We start from the raw sequence: 12,451 nt of genomic DNA, 5'->3' as shown, positions 1-12,451 counted from the left end.
GGTAAGAGGGCAAGAGTAAAAGCTCTGGAGATGGTTGCGTGTTTTGGGAGTGGAAAGAAGGGGGCCAGAGTAGCTGGAGGGCAGTGAAAGAGGAGGAGGAGGACAGTGATAAGAGATGCAACTGAATTTATCTTGTTAGGCAAATTACCCTTAATGAAATATGAAACGCCTTGAAGCACTGGTTCTCAATTCTTTCTGCACATATGAATTATGTGGAGAACATTAAAAAAAATCCACTGACAACCAAACCTCAACCTCAGATATTCTTTTTTTTTTTTTTACAGTTTATAATAATATATACTTTGGGTCTTACGTATAAAGTCTTTTTTCTTTGACACAGCATCAGCATATATACTAATATGCCAACATATATGTTCAAGAGAATCTCACTCGATTGTTCTAGAGTTGGGTGGGGACAGTTGTGTTATTTAAAAGTTACCCAGATGATCTCAAAATGAAGTTGGGGTGAGAAGAACTGGATTAGTGTTACTGAACCAGGTGATACCTCAACTAATTTGACTGCACTGAAAGAAGCACTTTAGCTCTATCACAATGTTCAAGGTGAAACTAAAACTATGCAAATAAAAAAAGCAGATGAAAAAATAAGGCAATATATAACTCTAGGAACAGAATGAAGGAGCTGTGTCAGGAATGTTTCCAAGGAGACTATTGTACCAACTTCGCTGATACCAACTTTTCCACTAAAGGAAATTTCAGGGGCTCTCAATAAACATGACAGACTAAACACGTATTTATCTCAGCTTCCTTCTCAAATTCCATCAAAATTGCAAGAAAGAAACCCCCAAAATATCAACCCACTGAAAAAGAATGGAAAAGGAGAGGACAGAGATGGCAGCAACATTTTGGAAAGTGGAAAGTGAGTTGAAACTGAAACCTAACTGCCTGCGATGGGGGGGAGTGGGGCTAAAAACAGGAGGACTAGTCAAAGTCTGTATGGAAAAGAGCCCCAGACTTCCGTCACCATCTAGCTCAGCTAGGCAGTTACCTCTCCCTAATCCCAAACAAGAGAGTTAAACTTTAGTCTCTGGATAGGTTAAACCAGACCTGAGAACATCAAGCATAGCTGAGGGTGGGGATAAGGCACCATATGAGGATCCAAGGAGATAAGAGAAAGTCTACGAGGTCACTGTCCCCCAGTTTCACTCACCTTCCCTCATCTGGATCCGAGCACACTTAAATACACACAACTCTTTAAAGAGAGCCTCAGACATAAAAGCCAGGTATCAAAACAAAGAGAAAAGAACTCAATTGATAAGCTGATCCTAAAATTCATAAGAAAATGCAAGAGACCCAGAATGGCCAAAACAATCTTGAAAAAGAAGAAAATTGGAGGCTTTGTACTTTCTAATTTCAAATTTTACTTAAAATCCACAGTAATCAAGACTGTGTGGTACTGGTACAAGGACAGACGTATAGAACAATGGGAGAGAATTGCGAGTCCAAATACAAACCCACACTGATGTTCAATTGATTTTAGACAAGACTGCAACACAATTCAATGGGAAAAGAATAACAGTCTTTTCAGCAAACGGTGCTGGGACAACTGGATATCCATGTGTAAATGAATAAAGTTGGATCCCTAACTCATACATCAGACAAAAACGAACTCAAAATGGATCAAAGACCAAAATACAGGAGCAACCCTCTAAAACTCTTAGAAGAAACCACAGGTATAAATCTATACTAGGTATAAATTTATATTAAGAGACGGTTTCTTAGATGATAGAAAAGGCACAAACAACGGAAGAAAAACCAGATAAACGTGACTTCATCAAAAATTAGAGACTTCTGTGCTTCAAAGGACACCATCAAGAAAGTGAAAAGACAATCAACAGAATGAAAGAAAATATTTACAAATCATGTATTCATAAAAGACTTGTATTCAGAATACATGAAGAACTTTTACAACTCAACAATGAAAAGACAAATAATCCAACTAAGACTAAAATGGGCAAAGGATCTAAACAGACCTTTCTCCAAAGAATATATATAAATAAACAGTAAGCATATGAAAAGATGTTCAACACCATTAGTCACTAGAGAAATGTAAAATAAAACCACAATGAGATACCACTTTACACAAACCAAAATGGCCAAAATCAAAAAACATACAGTAACAAGTTTTGGTGAGAACTTGGGCAAGCTGGAATCTTTATACATTGCTTGCAAGCACCTTTGGAGGAGCTTGGCAGTTCCTCAAAAAGTTAAACACTGAATTACCATAAGGCCCAGCAATTCCATTTCCAGGTATATACCCAAAAGAACTGAAACATGTGTCTACACAAAAATACGTACTCTAATGTTCACAGCTGAATTATTTGTAATAGCCAAAAAGTGGAAACAATCCAAATGTCTATCAACTGATAAATGGATAAATAAAATGTAGTCTATCAATACAATGGAATATTATTTGGCCATGAAAAGGAATGAAGTAGTTTCACGCTGCAATATGGATGAAACTTGAAGACATGCTAAGTGAAAGAAGCTAGACCAAAAGGCCCAATTATATGATTTCATTTATATGAAATATCTACAGTAGGCAAATCCATTAAAACAGAAAGTAGAATAATGGTTACCCAGGGATGAGGATTGAGTACAGGGGTACAGGTTTTCTTTTTGGGCAATAAAATGGGGTGAGAAAATGTTCTGGAACTGGATAGTGGTGATGATGGCACAACTTTGTGAAAAATACTAAAATCCACAGAATTGAACACATCAAAATGTTGAATTTTAAAATATGTGAATTGTATCTCAATTTTAAAAACTCAGTTAAATGTAGCTGAGGTCAAAGAAAGTCTCAAAACAATTCAGACAGATAAGAGAAAATATTGCACCCATGAAACAAGAACAGAATATAATTTTAAAAGAAGGAAGGGAGGGAGGGAGATTGGTTGGTTGGTTGATTCACAGAACAAGAAAATGCTCTTGGAAAGGACAGTTCTGATAGCAGAAACAAAGCTGATAAAGTGAGGATATATTCTAAAAAGTAGAACAAGAATAAAAATAAGATGGTAAATAGGAGAGAAAACACTTTTGTTAAAATAGTGGATTTGTTTAAAATGTCCAATGTCTGACTTACTAGAGTAAGTCCAGAAATAGAAAAGAGAAAAAGAGAGAACATCATCAAAGAAATATTACAGAATCATCTTAAGCTGAAGAATATTAATTTCTAGACAAAAAGAATCCAGTTGAGTGGCCAGAACAATGTATGGAAAAAAGAAACACACACCAAGGCACAATGTCATTAAAGTTCAGAACATGAGAACAAAGGGTGTATCAGCTTCCAGTCACCTTAACAGAGAACAGGAATCTACATGGCATCAGACCTCTCAACAGTAACACTGGCTACTAGAAGACCATGCAATGCTTTCCAATCTCAGATAAAATTATTGACAATCTGCAATTCTATAACCAAGGAAACCAACAATCAAGTATGACAGGAAAACAATGACGTTTTCAGATTTGTAACGTCTCAAAAAAAATGCTTACAAAGCTCATTTTCTCAGGAAGCTACTGCAAGATGTGCTCCAGGGGAGTAAATGAGAAAGTTGGAGGCTAGTGGGTATTCACATGAGAGAGGCAAAAGGACCTCCCAGATTGACGGTGAACAGAAATCCCAAAGTATTACTGTGCATTAGCCTGGAGAGCAACCAGTCCAGATTAGAGAGTTTATAAGAAGTGTCATCTCTAGGCGAAAGAAAGAAAATGGCCAAAATGGATTACACGAGGCATCTGACTGCACTGAAACTAGTATTATTTTAGCTCTATCAGAATGTTTGGCGCTCAACTAGTAAAATATACAAAGAAAATTATGCAAACAAGAAAAATTAGGAAATATGCAACTCTAATAAAAACAAAAGCTGTATGAGAAAGGAAATGTAGTCCTAATACACTGTGTGTCTCAACAGTGAATATCTATAATCATAATAGCATGAACAATATCCAGAGAAAACTCTAATTCAAAAAGATACATGCACCCCAATGTTCACAGCAGCACTGTTGACATAGCCAAGACATGGAAGTAACCTAAATGTCCATCGACAGATGACTGGATAAAGAAGATGTGATACATATATATATATGTATATACACACACATATACATACAATGGAATATAACTCAGCCATTAAAAAGAATGAAATATGCCATATGCAGCAACATGGATGGACCTGGAGATTATCATACTAAATGAAGTTAAGTCAGACAGAGAAAGAGAAATATCATTTATATGTGGGATTTTAAAAGATGACTTATTTACAAAACAGAAACAGACTCACAGACAGAGAAAACAAACTTATGGTGCAGAAGTCAATACCAGAAAAGAGCTCAAAGAGTCAAATTCACTGACTCTGTAGAGTAAGAATCAAGAAGAAAAAGGAGTGAAGCAAGGAACTGCTGTTGTACTGTAAGCCAAGTAATGCTATTTGACTTTCCCAACTTAAGTGTATGCATTATTTGGGGTATAAATAAAATTTAAATTCAAGTAAGGAAAAGGGTTCTCTTCAAATCAGGTCATGAGATGATGTCCTTATTTCATTTTTATAAAAGCATCCCATCTACATTTAATTACTGTAGTGAGCTGAATGGTAGACCCCAAAAGATATACCTAAGGGCTCACCCCCTTGGAACCTGTGAATGTGGCCTTATTTGGAAATAAGGCCCTTGTAGATGTGATTAACCTAAAGATCTCAAGATGAGATCATCCTGGATTTAGGGTGGGCCCAGCATCCTTATGGGAGACAGAAGAGAGAAGAGACACAGGGGAGAAGGCAAGGAAGACTGGGGCAGAGATTCGAGTCACACAACCCCAAGCCCACAAATGCCTGGAGCCACAGGACTCTTCCCTAAAGCGCAGAGGGGTCTCACCCCTGCTCACATAGCTGACACCTTGATTTTGGACTTCTGGTCTCCGAAACAATAAAGGAACAAATGCCTGTTGTTTTAAAAATCAAGCTTGTGCTAATTTGTTACACATATAAAGAGTTGGAAATTAACTCCATGAGCAACAAAGGCTTTTAGAAGATATGGATTTTATCAGGTCAGGCTAAAACTGGAAGTCCTCTTCCAACAACACATCCTGGGGGGACCCAACTCCTATGTCCACCTGGACTCAGGCCCCACTGGAACTTCCCTCAAGAAATAACCCCAGCAGTCACAGGCAGCATGGTCTTGCTGAAATTGTCATGTTTCTTAATTGTGATTCCAGACACAAAACAGAATCCTAAATGTACAATTATGTTTTACTATTTTTTATAAAAAGAATATTTCTCATGCTCTATTCAAAACAACTTGTTGATGCCACTACTAGCACAACAACTGATTATCTTTTGAAAATATAAGAATACTCTGCCTTAATGACAAGTGACAGGATAAAGTAAAAACGGCTACAGCAGAAAAGTAACAGGCAGCCTCTCTCTGGTCTTCACATGACAGCTTTACCATCCTCTTCCTCCTCTTTACCTCTTTGCCTTTCTACTTTGCTAGCTCTTCCTGCCCCGTGATTTCTTCCTTTTTCCTACTGTGCCCCTGCCTGGGTACCAGTGTTGGGCTCACAATCTAAAGAGTAACCACCCTCAGTTCAGAGTTCATCTGTGGTACAACCTGAACTCTCAGCTGCCGGGGCTTATCAGCTCTGCCCCAAAGGAAGAAACAGTGCCGTTACACTGATAACTCTTAAAAAAGACACTCAAAAAAAAAAAAAAAAGAAAGAAAGAAGAAAAAGGTAACTTTCTTTGCCTATAAACCACTGGCTGTTCAAAGAGAAGAAACTACTCACTAGGGGAGTAATTCTTGAGTCCTTATTAGTGAAATCAAACATCTCGAGGTCCACCTCCTGGTTCAGTTTCCTAAGACATCCAGAAAGACAACCAAGATGTATCACAGTAATTTTGGTTAAAATACTTGAAATACCTGAGATCAAAAAAGCAGGGAGAATTTTTTTTTAACATGTTCAATAGGGAACAGTCGAGGAAGCTGAATAACATGTGGCAGGCAGGAAAAAAAGGATGGTGGCTGCTGTCACCTGCAACAAAATCTTAACCTCCACACAATGCAGAGGAGAGGATGTGTGTTTGATTCTTTTTTATATTTTATTTTTGTTGAAATATAATTCACATGCCGTAAGTTCACCCTTTTAAAGCACACGATTTGGTGGGTTTTAGTATATTCACTGGGTTGTACAACTATTACTGCTATCAAATTCCGGAACATTTTCATCACCCCAAAAGAAATCTCATACCCGTTAACGGTCAGTCCTCATTTCTCTTTGCTCCCCAGCCCCCAGTCACTAATCTACTCTCTGTCTCTGTGGATCTGCCTTTTCTGGACATTTCAAATAAATGGAATCACACATCATGTGGTCTTTTGCAGCTGGCTTCTTTCACTTAGCATAATGTTTTCCAGGTTCACCCACACTGTAGCTTGCATCGGTATTTCATTCCTTTTCCTAGCTGAATAATATTCCATAGATAGATAGCCACATTTTGTTTATCCTTTCACCAGTCAATGGACAACCCAACATTTCTGTTATTAGGACAGGTTGATTCTTGAAGCCAGGGAACTATAACAGTCAATGGCACCTTTAGCAGGAAGGCAAGCAACCTTCTGACTGGACCTCTTTCAGACCCTGTTGATTCACCCTGTCCAGTCCTGAGCCAGGGTCAGTCTTTCAACAGCTGCTCATAGAACCCAGTCTGGGCTGGGCCCTGGAAATACAGAGGAGAATGCCATCGGGCCCCGACCCTCTAGGAGCTCAGGTACCTTGCTCTAAGAGACCCCCATTAAATAAATCCTTGAAGAGCTTTTTGTGGGAGAAAGCAATCACATGTCTGACTTCACAAGTGACAGCTCTTGCAACACCTGAAGTAGCTGATTATCTGTATCACCTGACTTCAGCAAGAACCTTTCAAACCAGTCAATCTTTTGGAGACAAATAAGCTTGACCACTCACGAGCAATGAGTGGCATTGAACAAATTACTTATCCTCTCTAAATTTCAGTTTCCTCATCTGTGACATGAACCTAATAACAGCACCCACCTTATAAGATTACTGCGGGGAACAGATGAGTTCAGGTAAAGCAGCTGGCACATGCTACATGCTCTTTAAGTATTAACTACAAGCTAAACTTGTTCTTCTTGATGCTGAAATTTTAGGCTCTGAGATGCCTGACATTCTTGACCCAACTTCAAGTCAAGAAGCCACTGAACACTGATCTTGAGACCTGTGGACCTGTGTGGCAGATGAGCCTCGGAAGAGTAAAACCTACTCACCAGCACCAAACTTTTCCTTCTAATTAGCCTGCTGTAGAAATAGACAGAGCTTCTAATTTATAAGTATAGATCCACGCTGCATTCACTTCTCAAAGATGTAGATGAGAAAGGTCTGCTCAAAAGATTCCTCCTTTCCTTCACACGCTCACGGTCTTCCGGTTCTTTCCAACACTAATGTTTCTTTCTTGGCCTCCTTCCTCTGTCCTGCATAGAATTACCATCCATTCTCCCAAGGCCCATATTGAAAAACAATCAAATGGAGTTGAACTTGGCCAAAGGACATCCGTACGAAAACCAAGCACATAAAAAGAGGGGGGGGACAAGGGAGATTGTATCGTTGGAAGCACAGTGGAATTATAAGCCAGTAATAAAAGAAACTGGAAAACAGTTCCAATGACAAAACAGGAAACAAAAGGCATGGGTAACAAAGAGGAAGAGGACCTACCCTAGGTCAGGGGCTACCAAGTCTTGGTATTCAGTAGTTTCCTAACAGTAGTTACTAACAACCTGACTTACATCACTGAACGACCATTTTCAAGCTGCAGGGGAGAGGCAGGAGCAGGGGACTGCAACCTTCCAAAAAAGAGTCAGCTGGTTCTTTTTAAGGGAAACAAGATCTTCCCTTTTGTCCCTACCTCTCAGAAATCCTGGAGTCTTTGATAATCTGAAGCGACTTAAAGTCATGCAAAAGCAGCTCACTGATTTGATTCCAGTGGAAGTTGATGCTTATGCACCTACTACTGCACATCTTCCAGAAAGAAGCATCAGATCTGGACTCAGAGGACCGATTCAAATCCCAGCTCCTCCATGTCTTAGCTACATGACCTCATGAGGGTCACTTCACCTCAGTGAGGTTCTGTTTGTTTTAAATCTATAAAACAGCGGGATGCCTGACAACAACCTGCATTCAGTACATGTCAGGTAGAACCAATATTTTAAACATTAAAAACCCATTACCCACAAGGAACTATATTCAATACCTTGTAATAACCTATGATGGAAAAGAACCTGAAGAAGTATATATATATGAATCACTTTATTAGGTACCTGAAACACTACAAATCAACTATACTTCAATTAAAAAAAGGCATGCCAAAAAAAAAAAGACCCCATTAACCATCATTCCAGGCTCCATCCTTCTACGAGATGTCTAAATTGGCTGACAACCCAGAAAGCCCGACTAATTCCAGAAACTGGGACTCAGATTGATTTCAGCGGCCCTACAAAGATGCATGCTTAGAAGAGTAGCCTCCTCAGGAAAAAAGAAACCCATTAGCCTGTGGTTTTCAAAAGGGTCATTAAATGAAAAGTGAAAAGGAGAGAAAACCAAGTTCCCTGAGACAGACTACAATGCTTTGCTATACTTAAAAATTACTGATGTAATAGGATAAACTGAGATTTCTGTTTCAAAATTTACCTTCTAGCAAGAAGCAAGCCTCTTGGATACATATCCCCATTATGCCCTAAGTGACCTTGCCTGGTCTCTTAACTCTAAATACCATCCTCATGCTAATCGCTTCCACATGGACACCCCCAGCCCAGGCCCGGCTCCACACTTCCTTCGAAGTGCCCACGACACCTTCACCTGGATTTCTGCGAGGCATTTTACAATCAATGTGAACAAAACTGAGCCCCAGCCCTGCTCTCTTGCAGTCTTCCCACTGCAGTGAATGACAACTCCATTCCTTGCTGTTCACGCCAAAGTTGGTGGAGTCGTCGGTGCCTCCTTTCTTCCACTCACATCCCACCTCCACACACCCGGCTGGCTGTATACTTCAATATATACCCAGGGCCCAACGGCTCCTCACCATCTCCATCACCAGCACCCGACCCATCCTTCACCTGGATCCTGGCAACAGCCTCTGAACTTGTCTCCCTGCTTCTACCGTTATCCTCTTCACTCTTTCTCCACAACCGGAATGAGCTTGTTAAAAGGCAGGATGAAGAGGGAGGGTAGAGCTCAGTCGTAAAGCACATGCTTAGCATGCACGATAGGAGGTCCTGGGTTCAATCTCCAGTGCCTCCATTAAAAAAAATTTTTTTCAATACATAAATAAACCTAATTACCCCCCCCAAAAAAAGAAGGCAGGATGAATCATGTTGATTCCACTTCTCAAAACCCTCTAGTGGCCTCAGCTCACTAAGTGAAAATCAACATTCTCACAATGGCCCACAGTCTCTCCCCTTACCCCCAACACCTCTCTTACCTCATCCTCTCCATTCCCTCTTACTCACGCCCCTCCAGCCACACTGGCCTCCAGGCTGATCCACCAACCTGCTGAATGTACCATTCCCTCTGCCTGGACCGCTGTGTCCCCATTTAGCCACACAGCTCCTTCTCTCACCTTCAGATCTTCACTCAACCACCAACTTCTCAGAAAGACTTTCTAAGGACCCTATACAAAACTACAATCCCCCATTGACACTCCACATCCTGCCTCCCACCATAATGTGCAGTCTACCTGGTTGTTTTGTTTATTGTGCCTTTCCCCACTAAAATTTAAGATCCACAAGCACAGGACTTTTTGCCTTCCTTATGTACTACATTCCTTGGTGTTTAGGACAGTACTGTCCCATATAATTTTTAATTTTCTAGGAAACATTTTTAAAACATTTAAAAAGAAACAGGAAATTTCAACTCTATTGTATCTAATTCAATAAACTTAAATGTTATCATTTACAGCATATATTTATACTATCATTTATTATTAAAAGAATCAATGAGATATTTTACCTTTTTTTTTTCATACTAAGTCTTCAGAAAGCTGGTGTGTATTTTATACTCATAGCCTATCTCTAGTGCTCAACAGCCCCATGTAGCTAGTGACCACCACGCTGGACAATGCAACTCCAGAACAATGCCTGGCACAAAGCAGGCACTTATAAATATTCATTGAATGAAAAAATGTTTTCTGAGCAAGGGGCAGCTATGGCATTGCACAGGGTTTTCTAAATTTCAAGTATACTCTATATTCACAATTTTTGCTGTAATCTGTACTATTTTTCCCTGAAAATGTCATACTTTGTATACTTGAAAAAATTTAAAATAAAACTTCATATTGCTTCTATATAAATGGAAAATAATGGGTCTAAGGGTAAAAGGCCTCGGCATGAGTCCCTGCTCACTCCCTACTTCTAGATTCTAAAGCAAAGTCTTCACTAAGCCTCAGTTTCTTCATCTGCAGAATAGGGACAACTCCAGCCTTCACAGGATCGTGGTGAAGAGCACATGAGATGTTGTCATAAGCTCTTGGTAAATGGAAAAGTAGTCGTTAAATTAAAAAGACTGAGAAGCCAACTCAAGCCTTTTTTTCATGTCTGTCATTTTCATATGGACCAATAAGAGAAAATGGCAAGGTTGTCTGACAAGAGAAGAGCTAGGACTCAGGTTCAAATCTCTTGTCCTCCACTTACAGGTCTACAACTCTTGGAAATTCTTACTCAGCACTTACCAAGCACCCACAGCATGCCAGGCTAGTAGCCAAATAAGCCAAATAAGATGTGGCCGCCCCCCCCCCCCAACCGCCCATGAGGAATTTGCAGTCTAGCAGGAAGGAAAAGACCAGTAGGCAAGAAAGAGCAAAACACCGTCAAAACACTCTCAAGTCATCTCTTAGGTCCGTTTGTCCATTGTGAAATGGGAATAATGCTCACCCAACCTAATGCACAGGGCTGCCACAAAAACCAATTCTTAAGTGTTTGTCAAATACTCCAAAAACCTGAACTCATAACACATTAGCAAAGTACTTTTTTTTTTTCCTATTTGTAACCGAAAACAATTCTGGCTCCTGTGAATGTCCAATTTGAACATTCACTCCAGGTATACCACAACCATGAAATTCATTCCACTTCTGCAAATGTCAGTGAACACGAAGAAAAAGAGGATGAACAGCTTTAACACAGGCATTTAATCTCATAATCATGATCCAGGTCAGAGTTCTAAAGAACACAACACAGACCTATCAGTCATGCTACCTGGTTACAGTTTGTCAAGATAAGCAGTCACATGGTAAAGGAAACTGAATAATTCAAAGTGATGAAAGAGGAAAAGTAATAAAGCAGTGTAGGTAGTCCAAGGTTACAGCAGTCGCTCTGTTGTTGAGGTAATGCTGGCATTAGGTCTGCCCAACAGGCTAAAAGCCTTTTTATGGCCACGGTGCCCACATACTTTTTTTAAGCCTAGAAGTTGATTTGATCTGAGAAAATCTCAAAGAAAGATGATCTGAAGAGCTAGGTTCCCCCGAAGTGGAAACCCTACCCAAGCAGGACTAAGTGGGTGTGACGAAAGCAAGAGGATCAAGATTCTGTGATCTCTCCTGAAGTTTAAAAACTGAATGGGACCGAAATCAAAGTCTCGGGTACCAATCATTTCCAAACAGGAAGGAAGGAGAGTTTCAGGTGCGGTTCAGGCAGCATCTTCCTGATTTCTCCTTCTTTCCCTCCATGTCATTCGCCCATCCTCAGGCGACCCATTCCAGCTCAGTCCCAAGTCGCCCCTTCCTCCAGTTTCGATCCCTCCACAAAGGTCACTCCTCTTCATCCCTGGCACCTAGGATGCGTTCCCCTTCCGGAAGGGCTCGATGGCCGCCTCACCCCCGGCTGCCTTCGCGCCCACTTCGCAGCAGCCCCCGCGCCCACCCTGCTCGGGCGGGAGCCGGGACACCCCTCCTCGGAGGCCGGAACCGCCGCGCCAGGCCCCTCCCACAGGAAGCCGCCGCCCCCCGGCGCCCGGGCCGCGCCGCCCCCGGCCCACGCCGCGCCACCCGCCGCCCCCGGCCCGCCCCGCGCCTCCCGCCTGCTCGCCGCGCCCCCGCGCTGGCGCTCACTACCTGCCGCGGCCACAGAAGCGGCGCCCAACTCCTCTCCCACTTCCGCCTTCCACCGCCCGCACTCGGTCCAGGTCACGTGACCACGCGCGGTCACCTGACCCGGAAGAGGCTGGCCGGGCCCGCAGGTGTGGGCAACCTAGGCCCGGCCTGGGAACCCTGTTCAGGCGTTCGTATCCTTTGTATGTTTAGTGGTGGATTTTCCACCGGCTAGATGGTCCCCGAGCGACCAAGTAAAATGAGGGCTCGCTGAGTGCCAGGCGCTTCATTTACTCCTCCCATCAACCGCGGGGGCGGATCTATATTAGCCCCATTTTACAGGTGAGAGGAGGCAT

At 41.6% G+C, this 12,451-nt stretch overlaps 1 protein-coding gene across 1 annotated transcript in view; it reads right to left on the bottom strand.

Annotated features, from left to right (window-relative positions):
* Positions 1–12,202, bottom strand: part of WWP2 (WW domain containing E3 ubiquitin protein ligase 2) — a 117,530-nt gene extending 105,328 nt beyond the window's left edge. Inside the window, exon 1 of the mRNA XM_031680766.2 lies at positions 12,120–12,202. The gene's annotated coding sequence lies outside the window, so the exon portion shown is untranslated. The remainder of the gene's footprint in view (positions 1–12,119) is intronic.
* Between the last annotated feature and the right edge of the window lie 249 nt (positions 12,203–12,451).

The sequence above is a fragment of the Vicugna pacos genome, chromosome 9, assembly GCF_048564905.1.
Source record: "Vicugna pacos chromosome 9, VicPac4, whole genome shotgun sequence".
Classification (NCBI taxonomy): domain Eukaryota; kingdom Metazoa; phylum Chordata; class Mammalia; order Artiodactyla; family Camelidae; genus Vicugna; species Vicugna pacos.
Note: the sequence above shows the minus strand (reverse complement) of the source record. Positions and strands in the feature narration are given on the sequence as shown.